Source organism: Eulemur rufifrons, chromosome 2 (assembly GCF_041146395.1).
Source record: "Eulemur rufifrons isolate Redbay chromosome 2, OSU_ERuf_1, whole genome shotgun sequence".
NCBI classification, from domain to species: Eukaryota; Metazoa; Chordata; class Mammalia; order Primates; family Lemuridae; genus Eulemur; species Eulemur rufifrons.
The window spans coordinates 10,651,018-10,668,157 of record NC_090984.1 but is presented as its reverse complement, the minus strand read 5'-3'; the positions used below and the strand labels follow the sequence as shown (position 1 = coordinate 10,668,157).

At 46.1% G+C, this 17,140-nt stretch overlaps 1 protein-coding gene across 2 annotated transcripts in view; it reads left to right on the top strand.

The window, feature by feature from the left end:
• The first annotated feature begins 776 nt into the window (after window positions 1-776).
• BRD4 (bromodomain containing 4) overlaps window positions 777-17,140 on the top strand; it is an 88,541-nt gene continuing 72,177 nt past the window's right edge. Inside the window, exon 1 of one of the 2 annotated variants that reach the window (XM_069477986.1) lies at window positions 777-1,011. The gene's annotated coding sequence lies outside the window, so the exon portion shown is untranslated. The remainder of the gene's footprint in view (window positions 1,012-17,140) is intronic. The other variant, XM_069477976.1, reaches the window with a different exon arrangement.

Below are 17,140 nucleotides of genomic sequence, written 5' to 3'. Positions count from 1 at the left end.
AAAAGGGCAGAGGAGGCAGTTATGTTTCCAGGTTTGAAAAATTTCACGGAACCATCATACGAAGCTGCAAGAGACCTAAGCCTAACTTCCTCTTTTTTTAGGGATCAGGAAACTACCCAATGTTTATTAAGATCTTCTGGGCTCCAGGTGGGATGTTCTGCAAGCCCCAGAAGAGGTCGTGTGATTTTTTTTTCCCCCCAGAGTCTAGTGGGGGTACACACTCCCTGGAGCTGAGTCTGAAGAATGACAAGGAGGTCAGCAGGGGGAAAGCAGGGGGACAACAGCAGAGAGAACGCATTGGGCCTGGGGACCAGCACCTTCTAGCGCTAACGAAGATGCAGCCTTGGCCTTGCGGACAGCCTCCTCTCACCTCCTTTCCTGAACTCACTTCACCCCAGCCCTGGCACCCCCATCGCGGCTCTTTCGCCCACGAGGGGGGCCTCCCTCGGCCTCTTCCATCACCAGTCTTTGAAGGGGTCTCTCCTCACCGTCTTCCCTCTCTTTGAGGGTCTGTCATCAGATCCCTCTGAAAACTGTGGCCGACTCGCAGCCTTCACACCTTTCCCCGAGGCCTAGCCTTCGGTCTGCGGGTCTCCCTCAGCCCCCTCCCTCAGTCTGCGAGGTTCCTTCCCCAAGGAGCCCCCTTCTCCCTCCTCCCCCACTCACCTCGGCTCCACAGTCTTCCCAGAGCTCGCTCGCGTAGGGCGCGGGGGCGGGGCGCGCACGCCGGGTGGCGGCGCGGGGCCGCGCGCGCAGCGTGCGCGGTGACGTCAGAGCGCTGGCGGCGGCGGCAGGGCTGTTTGTTCTGCTCTCCCGCAGCCGAGGAGCCGAAGCAGTGGCGGCGGCGGCGGCGGCGGCTGCCGGCGGTGCCCGCGGGCGAGCGGGGCCTGTGAGCGCGGCGGAGCAGCAGGCGCGGCGGGCGGGCCCCGGCGCCGCGCAGGCCAGCCCGGGGAGGGAGCCGCGGCAGCGGGCGGGCGGCCGGCGGGGGCGGCCTGCGGCCTAGCGTCTCAGGTGAGGACCGGTGCCCTTCTGGGCGGCGGGCGGCGCGGGGCGGCCGGTGGGGTCTCGCGGCGCGGCCCGCGTAACCTGCATTGCGTAATGGGGCCGGTGCGCCACCACCTACGCCATCGGCGCGGCGCGGGGGCGGGGAGGCCGGGGCTACGCGGGCTCGGGCCTGCGGGCCTCCCGCGCCGCTCGCGCCGGGCCGGGACGGCCTGCGCCGCTGGTGTCGGCACGGCGGGGCTGCTCGCGGGCGTCCGGTCGTTCGCGCCGCCGCCCCCTGGCTTGAGTCGACTGGCGGGGCGGGGGCGCGGGCGGGGGGCGCGGGCGCCGCGGCGGGGCGGGCGGGCGGGGGGCGGGCCGAGGCGCCCGGCACTTCCTGCCGCCGCCATTTTGTCAAGTGAGGAGGAGGAGGAGGAGGAGGAGGAGGAGGAAGCGGCCACCGGGGTGTCCGTAGCGCGCCTGGCCCGGGTAAGTCCGGGCCCGGCATGGTGCCCGCGAGCGCCGCCGTCCCCGGCCGCGGTTCCCCGGGCGGGCTCGGCCTCCGGCGCTCACGTGGGCCGGGCCGCGCGCGCTCTCTGTTTGGCCCCTGGGTCATTCTGCCCGAGCTGGGGCACCGCGTCCCCCGCTCCCGTGTCCTCATCTTCCTGGCGGTCCCTAGAGCTCTGCAGAGAAAGGGGCAGGTCCTCTCCAGAGGGAGGGGGTTGCTGCCGCGCGCCAGCCCGAAGACAGGCCCCAGGGGGCGGGAGCGGTGCCCTAGGAGTCAAGCTTGGCCCCCTTGACCCACCCATTCCCTGCCTGGCAGCCCCTCGGTGGGTGCTTTGTTTTGCTCTGTCGGTGCTGGTCGGCTTCCTTGCCACGGCCTCATTTATTTGTGGTGTCGTGTGTGTGGTGGTTTGGGGTGGGGATATGGGGGAGTTGTGATTCAGCGAAATAAAATAACCCCCCCCACCCGCAAACGGAAATAGCACAACTTCACCCGACTGAGATGCCCCCAAGGCCTGGCCTTGGATGAAGATGGGAAATCCCACTTTGGTGTAGTGGACGGTGTAAATACTTCTGTTCAGGTCCGTGGATGAGTCATGTGCTTTTGCTGAGTGGCTGACCTCTCTTTTACTCAAGAGCACGCTTTGTGGGGGGTTTTTTTAATTTTTATTTTTAATTTGCTTGTTTACTTTACGTTTCATGCAGCCCCATCGGGTTTATAGTCTCGGTCGTTGGGTTCATTTATCTCTGTGTGTATGTTTGAGGCAAATGACCTCTGGAGTCTGTGCTTCACGAGAATTGAAATGTCTTTGCTTAGCTTCAAGAGGGCTCTACCAGTCCGTGGTTGCAAAAACCAAGTCGCAGTGTACCTCTAAGCCAGGGGGTCTTTGGTGCTGTAATAATGGTTGGGAGATTTTTATGAATGGAGCTGTCAGGTTCGCCACAAATTCCTTGGAATTTGTAGTCTTGGAAGTTGTAAAGAAAGCGATACTCAGAAGGATTTATGAATGTGTGTTTTCAATTTCAGGAAGGTTTTGGATGGCACAATCTGTTTTATGACCTTGCCAATAATTTAATAAAACATTGAAACATTTCTTTCGATTTAATTTGGATGGGATTATCTTTCCACCAAGGCATTGTAGGTAACTAACCCATTCCCCCAAAAGACTTCAAACAGGGAAAGATAAATGTCTCAGATGGTTTCCATTGATCAAATGGAGAACAAAAAGCCTAATCTGAATCAAAATGTATTACTGTCTTGTTAACCGCCATAGCTCTTTGGTAGGAAACATAGTATCTACAGGCTCAAACCGGAGTCTCTTAAGATGCTTTTAGTTGGTGTTAACTGGAAAGAGTAGAGCTCACCTCCACGTATCTTGGTTAGGGTTCAGCGCAGCGGAATTGTTGCTGAAGATGAGGAACTTTGCCTGCACATGAAAGTAGCTGCATTTTAAGAATTGTTCAGCTACTTTGGGGTGCCATATGCCTAGCTTCCCTAGCTTGGGAGGGCAGTGAGGGGGAAAAAAATTAGCTAAGAATTGTGAAAGAATCATTGGCCACTTAGTAAAATTTCCACTAAATTATTGAATTGTTTAAAGGAATTTAGACTTTGTTTCCAAAAGTTACCTTTTTGAGCCCGTTGTGATCTTTGTACTATATTGCACTTTTGCTTTTGGAGGTTGGGGGTGCACAATATTTTCCCATTACACAATTCAAGTTATTGAATGACTTGAGATTTACAGATTTGAGAGAGAGATTGGAATTTTTTGTTTTTAAAGCAAGAACCATTTGGTACCTAAGTGATTTGAAGATCTGGGGCTATTAAATACGCTTCTGACATCCGATTGTTGTAGTCTGTCATGATTATGTGGATGTAAAATGTTTTGATTTCTGAATTTGAATAAATTTGTAGAGCAGACCAAGTTTGTCTTTACGTTCCTGGCAAATCTATAAAAAGGAAAGAAAAAGCTTGTTGGAAACTGCTATTAATGTTTCATAAATCTTTGTGATTTTTCATGTTTAGAAAGGGGTGGATATTTGCAAGGTGAGAATTGTGGGGAATTCGTTGCTGATGCTGACATTTCATTTAATACATAAGATGTGAGTTTGTAAAAATAAAATTTCCCTAAGTAAAAATGTTTTTAAAAACCAGAATGTAAGTTTGATGAGGGCAGGGTTTGGTTTGCTTGGCTTTGCCTATCCGCTTGTATCCTGTGTCACGAAGAGCACACATTCATTCTTTGAATGAATAAATTAGAGAGACAATTGAGCAGGAATTTGGCATGCCCATAATACCAAATGCAAATATTCCTCTTAAAAATATTGTTAGCAGTGGACATAATTGGTCAATAGTGACTTACAAGGAATGTGAATTTTAATTAAAATAATGTTTAGGTCCTAGGAATTGCAGTAAGTTTATTAATAGTTCGAGCAGCTTGGCATGCATTTGCTTCTATGCACAGTCTACTGTACATTTCCCAGTTAGCAGTTTGAAATGTGGTGAGTGGGTTTGGGCTTGTGGTTCAACCCTGACCTGCAAAAAGTATTTTAAGAGAGAGATGAAGTGGGTAATAAACACACGTATGGGTAGCATTTCTTAATGTGACTCTCATGTTGTCAGTAGAAACTTGATCACTTTTTAAAAAAACATTGAACACATTTCTTTTTAAGATTCTGATTTCATGTGTCCATGATCAGCCAGTCCATCTCTATAGTTAGTCCCTGAGCTTTTATGCTGTGTACAAGGGAAGACAATTTTGATCATTAATTTTTAGTGTATTCACAGAGTTGTGTAACCATAGCTGCAACCAATTTTAGGACTTTTCTATCCCCTCCAAAAGATATCCTTAATCGGTTAGCAGTCAATTCCCATTCTTCCCCCTCCTCCCCCCACCAATCCCTGGAAACCACAAATCTGTGTTTAGATTTGCCTGTTATTTCAGGAATATTTCAGGAATCATATAATATGTCACCTTTTGCAAAGAAGCTGTCTGTCCCAATCTGTCCACACCCTGGAGGGGAATAGCATTAGTTGGTCCATATCACTTGAAAATGAGATTGTAAGAGTTTTTCTCATTAAATAAAAGTAGTGTGTGGTCATTTTAAAGAATTTGGAAAATATAAAATGTTAAAACGATGTTACATGTTAGGGAGTTACCTCTTAATCTCATTTTTATTTCCTTCCAGTCTTTTTCGTATACTTGAGTAACAAAATTGGGTTGTACTCCAAAGTTTTTTTTTTTTTTTAAGTACTACCTTGTGAACATTTTCAAAATGTTCTATTTTAAGTGGATACTTAACAATCATATAAATGTACCATAACTTAATTTTGCTATTTGTGGACATTTGGACATGATTTTCAGGTTTTCTCTTTTTTCATCTCTAGAAAGAGGATTAGTAGATCAAAAAGTCTATATTGTTGAAAATTTGTTATAAATTATTTTTCTAAAAGGTTGCATACATTTCCATTTTTCCAATCAGAGCTTGGCAGTGTCTTGCTTATAAGGGTGAGGTTAACATGTTTTTCCTCCACAAATGATGATTGTGTGAAAACAAAATGTGTTGAGAAGCAGAAGTGTTTCTGGGCTCTTGCTCTTTGACCTTTCTACCCTCTCTTGCCCAGAGTTGGACTTTGTTTCCTGAAATCAAGTCAGTCTCCAGACCCTGAGATAGGAGCCCAGTGTTACCAGAATGCTCTAGGGAGGGTGACCCTGGAAGGCAGGAGTGGCCTCTTGACATCTATTCTTGTCTCTTTTTTCTGTTCTGCTCCAAAGACTCTTGATACCACCAATGTGGCAGACTCAGACCCCATTTGGAGTCCTGGCTCTGTTGCCCACTGTGTGAGCTTCAGCCTGTTGTTTATCCTTCCTGGAGCTTCACTTGCTCATCTGTTAGATGAGAGTATGTGTACCTCAGAGGGCATAAAGCACAGATATTTGCACCAATGCCAAGGTGCCCTCTCAAGGTTAGTTTAGCTACTTGCTGTCATTGCCCAGGTAAAGAATAGAAGTGGGAAGAGGAAGCCAGAGTAGAGCTGCTGACAGTTAGGAAGTGCAGCAGCTGATCCAGGCAGGGCACTAGGTGACTTTAAGGTCTAGGGGTGCTGTGTCTTTTTTGAGTGACCTCTGGGTGGAGACCCATGGAGGAGGCAATTGAAAGAGGTCGTGTTTGTTTTTATCTGATAATGAGATTAAGAGTGGTGATAATGGGATTAGTGGAAATGTGGCAGCTCTGGGGCATCCACCCTGGGATGTTTGCTGCCCAGTTTGGGAAAATGATCCTACAGGGGAACTTGGGCCAGTGTATCCTCAAGTCTAAAATGTAACTTATCCATTTTATGAAAACCTGGTTATCTGAGCAAAAGCATGGCCAGAGAGCCAGAGGCACTGGTAGACTGAAGTTTTTTCCAGAACACAGGCACAACATCTCTTCGAACCTTCTTGCCTCCCTTGCCCGTGATTCAGATTATCTGGGCTTGGTGAAAGGATTCTGGGCCCCAGGAAGGTGTAGGCTCCACACTGTAGGGTCTATGGAAGGGTTTGATAGAGTGAACCAGGCAGTTGGATGTGCGGAGCTCCTGACTGGGAGCTTGGGGTCCTACTAATAGACTTTGGGTCTTTTGACCAGAAGAACCAGTTAGTGCCTGGTTACTCCCTGTTCCTGGGAGCCATGGGGATGCAGGTCCAGGAGGGATGCCTTTTGTCTGTGTGAAATACAGTTGGAGCTTGTATTTCTTTTGGAGGTTGGTTAGGGAATCTGAACATTAACTTCAAATTACAAGAAATTGAATAAATATGACATTTGTTCTATTTGATTTGTGCACACTTACAAATACTTCTCCCCTCATCATCCCCCCGACACGCACATTTACCATAGGCATAGGCTATTCTTTGATTCCCCCCCTCCCCCTTTGGCTTGTGTTAGCCTGTTCTGCCCACTGTGGGAAGGTTCTGGGACCTCAGGCTGTGGCAGACAGGGGTGACTGGGTTTCGGTGGGGCTGTGTACCAGAGAGGGAGAGCTGTGGATTTCTCTATCGGGGCTCAGTCCCAGCCCCACCCCCTTCTGGCCTTGACCTCGAGCAAATGACATAATCTCCATGAGCTTCAGTTTCCTCTTTTATAAAATGGGATCAGTGTGCCTACATACTTTGACAAAGATGAGACCATGCGGGTACTGACTGGGGCCTCATATTTTACTGTAGTAAGATGCTTGAGGCAGGAAAGGCAGAGACTAGGAGTGTTGCTCTGCTCTCTGCCTGCAGGACCTTGAGAAAGGCCGTCCAGGTCCTTCCTACTTTGCATGTGGTCACCTTTATTGTCTTGTCTCCATGCTGGTCTGAAACTCCTCATTTGTTCCTAGCTGCTGTTACATCAGGAGACACTGGCACACTGTGGAGCCAGCGCCAGGGGAGAAGCGTCAGGCTTGGTATTATGCAATTTTTCAGAAACACGAATTAGTAATTCCTGTGTCCTTGTTTATGGCTAATGTCCCCAGTTCTACCTCAGGCAGTAACATACATGCCTGTGGGTGGATTGGCTTTTGAGGTTTGTTTTGTTTTGTGTGAAAGAAGGGGAAGAGGGTGAGATAAATTTGGGGATTTTATACTTTAAACGTTTTCCACACTGTTTGAGGAAACATCTATTTTGTGGGAGTGGATCACTATTGTTAGCATTGAAATGAGAACTGCATGGAGAGTGTGGGACCTGCCAGCTCTAGGAGTGGGTGCCAGTGTGGGCTGACTGGGACTGCTATGTGTCCTTGGACTTGTTACCTACCCTCCCAAGCCTCAGTTTTTCATATGTAAAGCAGGGCAGATAGGTTTGGGTTCCAGAAAACTGACAAGAACCTGGATTTTCAGAGAAAGTAATTCTTTTTTTCTCTTTAAGAGATGGGTTCTAGTAATAATTTATATTTAATAAAGTTGAGAGTGGCTCTGCATGCTAGAACTCTTCTTAAACTTGGGTGGAGGGGGGAAGATGGGCTCTCGCTATGTTGCCGAGGCTGGACTTGAATCCCTGGGCTTAGGCAATCCTCCTGCCTCTGCCTCCCAAGTAGCTGGGACTACAGTAGAACATAATTCTTTATATGTGTTTTTCAAATTATGGGTCATGAAATGAGTTTAGTGGGTTGCAATTGGTGTTTGGGGTGGTGGGGGCGAGGAAATGACAGGCCAGGTGTGGTGGTTCATGTAATCTCAGGACTTTAGGAGGCTCACTTGAGGCCAGGGGTTTGAAACCAGCCCAAGCAACATAGCCAGACCGCATCTCTAAAAAAAAATAAATAAATGTATATTTTATATATATAGAAATAAAAATACACACATATATAGAGAGAGAGAGCTGGGTGTGGTGGCAAGTGCCTGTAGTTCTAGCTATTTAGGAAGTTGGGCACTTGAGCCCAGGAGTTCAAGGTTATGGTGAGCTATGATTGCACCACTGCACTCCAGCCTGTCTCTTTGGGGGAAAAAAACTGAAAAATCAGAGGGTGCCACACATTTCAAGGATATTTCATAAAACCTTTATTGTGATCTTACCTGTTGTGTACATGATAAAATGTGTTTCTTCCTGTGTGTCATGTCAGAGAAGTATGAATAACGTAGTCAGTGCTACTGGATAGTAATGTGGGTAACTTTATTTTGTGTATGTGGCTGTTTTGCAGTCTGTTTCTTTATTATTTGCCCAAGAGTGACTATCCTGGATGTGCTTTTTAGTAGCAAATGAAGGGCATCAATGTTTAGTTTCTTTCCTTATTGTACCCACTGCTTACTAGAAGCTTTGCAGGGATGGGGTGGGGGAAGTTAAAAGAGCATGTTTTCGTGAAGGTATAATAGGTAGTTTCCCACAGGTGAAACAAGAAGTATATGCAGTAAACTATTGTCCTTTATTCTTGGATGCTGTTGCTCAGATTCTGTCGTCTGAACTTTTTTTTTTTTTTTTATCAAGGTGACTGTTCTGTTAGGAAAAGGCTGTATTAGGTAGGTCTCTGTCTGATATAAATAACGTAACTAGTTAAAGCAAAAGGGAATTTGTTGGCTGATGTGACAAGAAGCCTGGGTGAGGCTTAGGGAGTAGTTGGATCCAGGGGCCCACACGGTGACTTCAGTGCTTGTTTTCGATCTGTCGCTGATATTCTGACTTCCAGGTCAAGAATGAATCTTACCCTGTAGCCAAGGACTCTAGTTGGATCATCCCTGACCATGTGCAGAACGAGGATGCTGAACTGGGAGGATGCTGAACTGGCTCGCCTCAAGCCCAGTGCCTTAGCTGGTCTCTGTCCTTTGCACGCTCACCCCAAGGAGTAGCTCCAGTAGCACCTTGCTCATTGTTATGGGGCATGCAAGATGGGAGACTTGTTGAACAGAATTTCCTGTGTTGGAAGTAGTGTGTGCTCCCTAACTTGAAGCAAGAACTTTTGAACGGTTGAAAAGAAAGCTCATTTTCCATGCTAGTTCGTAAAACAGAATTAGTTAAACCAGTTTAGAGTAAGTTACTCATAAAAAGAGTAAAATGCAGATGAGTAAGGATGTGTTTCTCCCTGATCTTTTGGTAGAGGTTGAAATGAAAGGCACAGTTTATCTTACCTCGTGCCAGGTACAGCAGGAGCTGCTGTGGAAGCTCTGGGAGGAGTCAAGCCAAGTCTCAAGAGTCACTTGGGTGGGTGGGAGAACTCAGGCCAGTGTGATAGGGTCCAATTTGGCCAGAAAAAGGACCTGAGGGAACACAGGGTGAGATCAACTTATACCATTGCAGAAGCCTATAGGAAAAGAGCCTGCAGGTCTCTTGGATAAGAGACTACGTAGATAATAAGTTCCAGTAAATGCTTACAGGAGTGAAATTGTAATGGAGAACATTTCAGTAGACTGGATTCATTTATCTTTCCATGCCTGCAAAAGCTGCAGTTGTAATTTTGCTATTTGCTAAGCTATTTCTATACTCAAGTTCTTGTAAAGCTGGCTGCTTGGCATTCCTGTAGTATTACAAAAAGTCTACTCAGAGTTCCATAATCAAAAACAAGTGTTAAGCTTAAGCTCTACTATAATAATTGTTTTTCAGCATTTTCAATCCTTTAAAGAGCTCAAAATAATAAGAGTCCAGTGGCCAAGAGTGAGACTGGCCCTGCCTCACTAGAGCATCCTAACTTCAGGGGAGGTTGGAGGTCCCCTTGAAAATGTGGTGACAGAATTGCACACATGCATGAACACTGAGCCCTAAAGACCATCTAAGGAGCATGTACTAAAATGAATTTCCTGGATTTTACTCTGAGGATGAGAAATTTGTTATGATAATTGAAAGTCTCTTGATGGTTTTGAAGACTTTCACGTGTATCTTGCTTTTGTAGAATTTATAAATTTATGACTTGGAAATAGTGTGGAGTGCCCATTTTAGTTTGTCTTTGTAAAAATCCTCCAGAGGATTTACAGAGCCATCAGGTAACCTGTGTATCAGCAGTGGCGTAAACCTGCCTAGGGTCCCTGTGTTCCCCACTTTTTCCTGGGGATGAGGAATTTCAGAATGGACCTTTCACTGCAGCTGTAGATGAAGGTCTTTGTTCTAGGCTCTTCACTGAAACCACTGCTGTTGCTAAAACTGTCTCCAGGGTTTGGTATTGGCCTGGAGCCTTTGCTGCAGAAGGTAACCCAGTGGGTCGCTAGCCAGCCTGATCATTTCTGAGTAGGCTTACAAACTAAGATGTATGCTGAGGTCCCTTATATGGCTTAGTGTCTGCTCTCTGCTGTGGGACATTTGCTCACACATGCACTTGAACCTGTAGGTTGAGGAACAAAGCTTGTTGGACAGTACCATTCTTCAGCATAACATGCTTATGCTTAGGAATATTGATACACACCAGGTGGTGTGCAGGATGCCACTCTGCTCTCCCTCCCAACATCCCTGTCTGGTGGAAGGAATAAGAAATACAATACCATAAACTTGAATAATTCATACTTCTGTAATTGGGGCAAAGTTGAGTCAGAGGATGGAAAAGAACTCTACTATTTATTACAAACTCCTTCACCCCACTCTAATCTCTAAAGTTTGAAGATTAAACTTATATGTATTAATGGATATTTTCCTTCATTTACTGTTGTTGGCTTTAATTAATCCCATTTCTCTGCTCATTTGAATTGTACTGATATTGAACAGGCATGACTTTTATGACTTAAGCAGTTTTCCCTTTCTGTTCTCTAATTAGGAGAAATAAGATTGTGTACAAGAAAAGAGTTTTGGAAATCTATCCATGTATAGACTGTTTTCATTAATAATCTTGATAAAAAATTACTTGGCCCCGAAGTGCTTTCAATTATGAAAAGCTGCTAAGTAATAAAGTTGTGTGTGTCTCTTCATTTGTTTTCCTTTAGACGCTAGGAAACCATTGAGCTGACAGATTAGCTCAATCTGGAAATAACACCACCTTTGGGTTCATCTATTTCAAGGTAATAGCTCACATATGTTTGTAATCCCAGGAATGCAGTTTGAATTACCAGTGTTGGAGTGAGTTCTCTGTTGGGTCCTTTGGAGTTGCGCAGCATGCCTCCTGTAGCTTGCCTATTCTAGGTGTCATCTCTCAGGACATCTCTGGCCTGTTTGCTCTGGTAACTCATGTTCGTCCTTTGCATTTGTGAGAGCTGGTGACCCTCTCTAGCCTGTGGCTCTTTCCACTTGCCTTCCAGACCCCCACTTCACATTGTTCACCCTAAGGCAGTGCTTATCTTTGCTTGTTGACTCGGTGGAAAGTTCAGGGCTTGTAGCAAATAGCTGACTATGAATAGGCTTCCCTATAAAGTATAGAATGACATTTTCTGAATGGATGCTTGCTGTCTCCCTTCATTTTTCTCTCTTTCTTTCTTACCGCATGCCTGTTCTGAAATAGTGAAGCCAGACATCAATCACTCAGATTTCTGTGTCAGCCTTAATGGTGTATGGAGCCATAAAGCTGGTCGCTCTCCTCCATGACTACGGGTTTGAGCACACTGCTGTTGATCACTCTGTTTTAGCAAATATTTCTGAATCTCTACATATTCCTCAAGTCCTCAGAAGACAACCTGATGAACTGGGTACTAGTATCAAGCTGATGTCCGAAGAGCTCAGTCACTTGGACAGGGTTGCAGAGTCCCAGAGCTGGTACATGGCAGTGCCTCGCTCCAGAGCCTACTAACTTTTGACTGCTGTGTTACAAGCTGTGGGAGGAGGGAACCCCCCCACGTATAGCTTTGCTCTCAGGGAACTCTGATGGTGGCACAGGGTAGAGCTGAGAAGTACTCTCTGAGAGGCACAGACAGACAGTCTGATTCTAGCTGTGAGCATAGGAAAGGAGCTAGCGTTTAGTCTGGTCCTTCAGTGAGGACAGTGGAGGCTTGGACAGAGACTGGTATGGGTCTGCAGGCAAGCACCTGTCCCTTGGAGGTGCTCACGAGGGTTGGGGAACTGTCCAAGAAGGGATGCAGAACCCTGACTGGGCAGGTCTCCTTTTCATCCAGGCATCTGAGCAGTAAAAACAGCGCTGCCCTCCTGAGGAGTCTCTCATGAAGACATTGACATGAACGCAATTAACCTCAACCTGAAAAAGTTTCCACTAGAACACGAAGCTGCCCTGATTTGGTTTCACTTCCATTTTTTCCTTTGATACGCTAGTGAAAGTCTGTGAGTACAGAGAAGGGGTTTGGGGAAGTTGGTAAACTGGAGTAAGCGTGTCTTTAGTCCAGGGGCCTGGGGCTTGTTAAAATCAGGGGTGTGAACTGGACGATCTCTCGAGATTATGGTGAGCCTCTGAGCCTCTCATCTGGAAGTGCTGCTTATTGTCGGGTGGAATTGAGTTTCACCTCACACTGCTTTTCCCCACTTAGGGACTCCCAGTCAAGGGGAGTTTCCTGAGGTAGACGCACCAATGGGACTCCACTCAGCACCCATTTCCAGTGTGTGTGCTGGACTTTACTAAGTAGGACTATGTCAGGCACTGTGCTGTGTGTTCTCTGTGAGCAGTGAGGATTTGATGGTGAACAAAGGTGTTTCCTATGTCTGTGTCCTGTGTACAGTTAAAACATGACTCAGGGAGAGGGAGGCAGTTGTTTCAGGGATCTTGATATCTCCAGTGATGGGCATTGTCTCCATGCTAGAAAGATGGTGATTCCTTTAACAAGTGTACCCTGAAGGATTTTCATTTTACTTTTAAAACTTTTCTTTGATTTTTGGAAAATGACGAACAATCTCATTCAGTAGGAGATTGGCTCTGAGTAGCTGTGAGAAAACCGTTGTCCAGAGAAAATGGTAGAAGTGGTTAAATAAGCTCTGTGCAAAACTTGACTAGTAAACTAGTGGAAAAGTATGTGATCAGAATATAATAGATTTACTGCAGCATAATTATTCTCCTGCTTTTAAACCTCCACTGCATGTAGGGTGAAACCAAAACTCCCATCTTGTGGCACCCTGGGCTCCTGGGTTCCGTGACATACTGCTGCCTCATTCTGTTTCTTAGATTCTTCACTTTCACACAACCCCACTCCCCCCATCTTTCAAGGTCTGGTTTGGACCTTACTTGCCTTACTTTCACCTACCCAATTTCCAAAGCAGTACTGTCCAGTGGAACTTCGGCAGTGATGGAAGGGTTCTACAGCTGGGTTATCCAGCCTGGTAGCCACTGCCTCATGTGGTAAGTGAGCCTTTGAAGGGGGCTGGAACACTCATAGTGTTGTTATTATCAACCTTCTTTGAGAGGTTTTAAAGAAAATGGAGTCACTTTAGTTCCCTGACCATGTGGTGCTTGTGTGGTGTTCTCGTGGACACTGACATTTAGGCAGTTGGGTGCCCAGGTCTAGAATGCAAGGGTGGGTCTAGACCAGACTGGAGGGCGTTGGGCATGGCCAAGAGGTTAGGGAGAGGGAAGAGGGGGCCTGGGGTCAGCATTTTGGTAGAGAAGATAGTCAGGGACTGAATCCTGATGTTTGGAGATTGGCAAGTCTTCTCCCTATCTCCCCCCACCTCCCCATAGGAAGTTGGAAATGGAGGCGCCCAATAAGGTCCCAGGCTCGGGAAAGCCAGGCCAGTGTGGGGTAAGAACACACAGGTTGGCAAAAAATCGCCTTCTTTGGGGAAGGGCTTTTCATTCCAAAACTATCCATCCTAGAGTGAACTCTAGTTACCCAGATGAGTATCATGTTTTCTAGTTTTGCCCTTCTGTTGGAGCCTAGAAAATTCCTCACCTCTCTTTGGAATTTGCTTTATCTGACATCTTTTCATTTCATTCGTAGCATGCCTTTCCCTCTCCCCCTATTTTGTGAGCAGAGCTTTGAGAGCAGGAATGGCCCGTTTTGGCCCATCATCTTTGTGTATGGGGAATGTGAATGAAGGTTCAACCAGGAAGTCTTGAGGGCTGACCTGTGGTTCTAGAAGATGCCAGGTGGGTCCACTTAGAGTGAATCAGCCAGAGGTTGAGATGACTTACTTAAAAGAATCACCTGGTAGTTCAGGCAGGGTGGGCCCTGAGTTCCTAAAGCAGAGATTCTAGAATTTGGTCTGTGCACTCAGTCTTCCCTCTCCCTTATCATGGGTTTTTTCTAGTAAGCATTTGATGCTTCTGGGCATTGAGAGGTTATTTGTGCTGAATGCCAGGAGCCGTCCAGGTTGCTGGATGCCAGCGATAAGCAAGGTGGACGAAGCCCACATGCCTGCTTGCTGAGTTCATGTGCTAGGGGACTGCAGAGCGGATGGTGTGGTCTGCTTGGTTTTATTCCATGATCATAGGCTCATGAAACGTAAATATTTTTAAGTTATTACTAAATCGTGGCATTCACTTTTACCAATAGTGGGTGCTTACTGGGCACTTACTTTGCATAGCATCTTGTTTAACTCTTACACCAGCCCTGTGAGGGTCTTCTCTCCATTTTAGAATTAAGGAACATGAAGTGAAGCCACTTGCCTACTGTGTGTGTGTGTGTGTGTGTGTGTGTGTGTGTGTGGTCAAAAATAAAATTTACTGTCTTAACCATTTTTAAGCGTAGAGTAGTGTTAGCTATATGTACATTGTTATGTAACAAATCTCTGGAACTTTTTCATCTTGCAAAACTGAAACTATATTCATCAAACAACTTCCCCTTTCCAAACCCTCCCCCTAGCTGATGGCAGACACTCTTCTATTTTCTGTTTCTATGAGGTTGTCTACTCTAGATATTTCATATCGGTGGAATCAGGCAATATTTGTCTTTTTGTGACTGGCTTATTTCACTGAGCATAATGTCTTCTAGGTTTGTCCATGTTGTAGTATGTCAGAATTTCATCCCATTTAAAGGCTGAATAAGATTCCATTGTGGATATACTCAGTTTTCTTTGTCCAGTCATCTGTTGGTGGACACTTGGATTGCTTCCACCTCTTGGCTATTGTGAATAATGCTGCAGTGAATGGGTGCACACATAGCCACTTGCCTCCTTTTTGAACACAGTTTAGAACCCAGAACTTGGCTGCAGAAGCTTTCTGGGGGCTACAAATTCCCCACATCCTGCCTGTGCGCTGAAACTAATGTGGGGTTGGGAAATTTTATTGGGCGGCTGTGACAAGTGGACACAAAGCTATGGGAAATGGTTCGAGGAGTGGCACAGCAGTGTCTAACCAGGTGTCTTTCAGGGCACTCTAAAAGACTGGGTAGAAATGGATTGGACCCTATTCTTTCCACACTTTCCAGGGTCTCATCTGGCATTTCATCCCAACCCACTTTGCATAACAATTTCCACAGCAAGCAGTTTGACCTGTCTTGATTTCAACTCATGTGACCCTGAAAAGGCTTAGGGAATCAGTGTCACTTGACATTTCTCTATATATTGCCTCAAAATGTGACCAAAGCAGGTTAAGTTTTGAAATGTTTTAAGTGGGAGAGCCCTTGTCACTCTTTAGCAGATGTAGCAGAGGTGAGAGGTGCCTCCAGTGACACCAGTACTGGCAAGCTCTGCCTCTGCACTCTGTTCATCTGTGATGTAAGCCTGGGTGACTTGGATTGCTTTGTCCTCCACTCCTGCACAGTGATTCTTGGGTGCTGAGTGTCAGTCCTACGAAGGGCATCATGGAGCCTCGGGACTGATTGCCACACTACACAATTTGCTCCTCCAAAAGGAAGCGTCTTTGATTTTTTTTTTTCCATTTTCAGAAAATGTGGTTGCATTCTTATGAATGAGACCATCCGTTCATCAGTTCATGGATGTTTTGGTTTCCACTTTTTGGCTCTTACAAATAATGCTGCTGTTAATGTTCACATACAGGTTTTTTTGAGTGGGGATGTGTTGTCCCTTCTCTTGGATGTACACCTAGGGGTGGAACTTCTAGGTCATGTGGTACCTATGTTTAACCTTTCGAGGAATTGCCAAAGTGTTTTCCTAAGTGGCTGCTCTACTTTACATTCCTGCCAACAATAGATGAGGGTTCCAGTTTCCCCACATCCTTGCCAACACTTGTTTTGATTGTAGCACAAATTCCTATTAAACCTACCAGAAGTTAAGATAAGGAGTTTCTTGCCTATATTTCTTATCCCCTACCGTTCAGTCATCACTTTGAGCAGCCATTGAAGGATAAGTAGTTGTGTTTTCTCAGTGTTCTTGGAGGCTACTTCTGCTTAGGTGAGTCTTGTCATGTGACGTAACCTTTTGCTGGGTAGCCCCTTGTGCATGGTGTGGTCGAGAGGCTGCATTTTAAGTCTGTATCATGGGACTTAATTTCTTTTTGCTTTTATTCAAGTAATGCTTTCGCTGGTATTTTTAGGCAATACAGTGCTGAGATCTTGAGGCAGGGGTTCCAGTCCACATTCTCCCTCTGTTTTCTACCCACAAGCATGCATGTGTACCTGAGGCTAAACATACATTTCAGAACCCGAACCCGTCTCACTGTACTCATTGCTGAACAGCTTCTGGTTGAGGGTGGAGGATAAAGACTAGGTCCGTCAAGGATCTTACTCAGGTGATGCCTCACAGCTTTTGAAACCAGCCATGTCTTTGAAGTCACTGTTTGTTTGTTTTTTTTAAACAATTAAACTGCCATTGGCATTGCCTTTTTTTTTTTTTTTTTTTCCCCTTAGAGACTGTCACTATGTTAACCGGGCTAGATTGCAATGGCACCATCATAGCTCATTAGCCTTACACTGCTGGGCTCCAGTGATCCTCCCACCTCAGCCTCCTGAGTAGCTGTCTAGGACTATAGGCATGCACCATCACACCCAGGTGTGTGTGTGTGTGTTTGTTTTTGTTTTTTGGGGCATTGTTTTGTTCTGGAAAGGGAAAAAAATAGTCACTCAGTATTACATTTTGTGCTTAGTTGAAGTTTTCCTCTACCTCTGTTGTGTTTTATTTACACTGGCCGTTAGAGCTTGCTGAAAATGGAATACATTGCCTAAGGAGATGTGCACATGAGTGTCACTGTGACTGGTGGTACCGAAGCTGAAAATAGACATTCACCTCTGAGCCTCTGTTTCCCTGTCAATAAAATGGGATAACAAAAGCATTCCACCCCCTGTTGGGATTGTAAAGATCTTGTGTCTGGGACCAAGTAGCTCTACTTGTCACTGATGAGACTCAGGCACAGCAGAGAGGATTTTTCACTGAAGATGCTGAGAGACTCAGTCATAGGTGACTGAAGGTGCAGTGGTTTGGTTAGCACTTTGATTCTGATTTGTATCCCACCTTG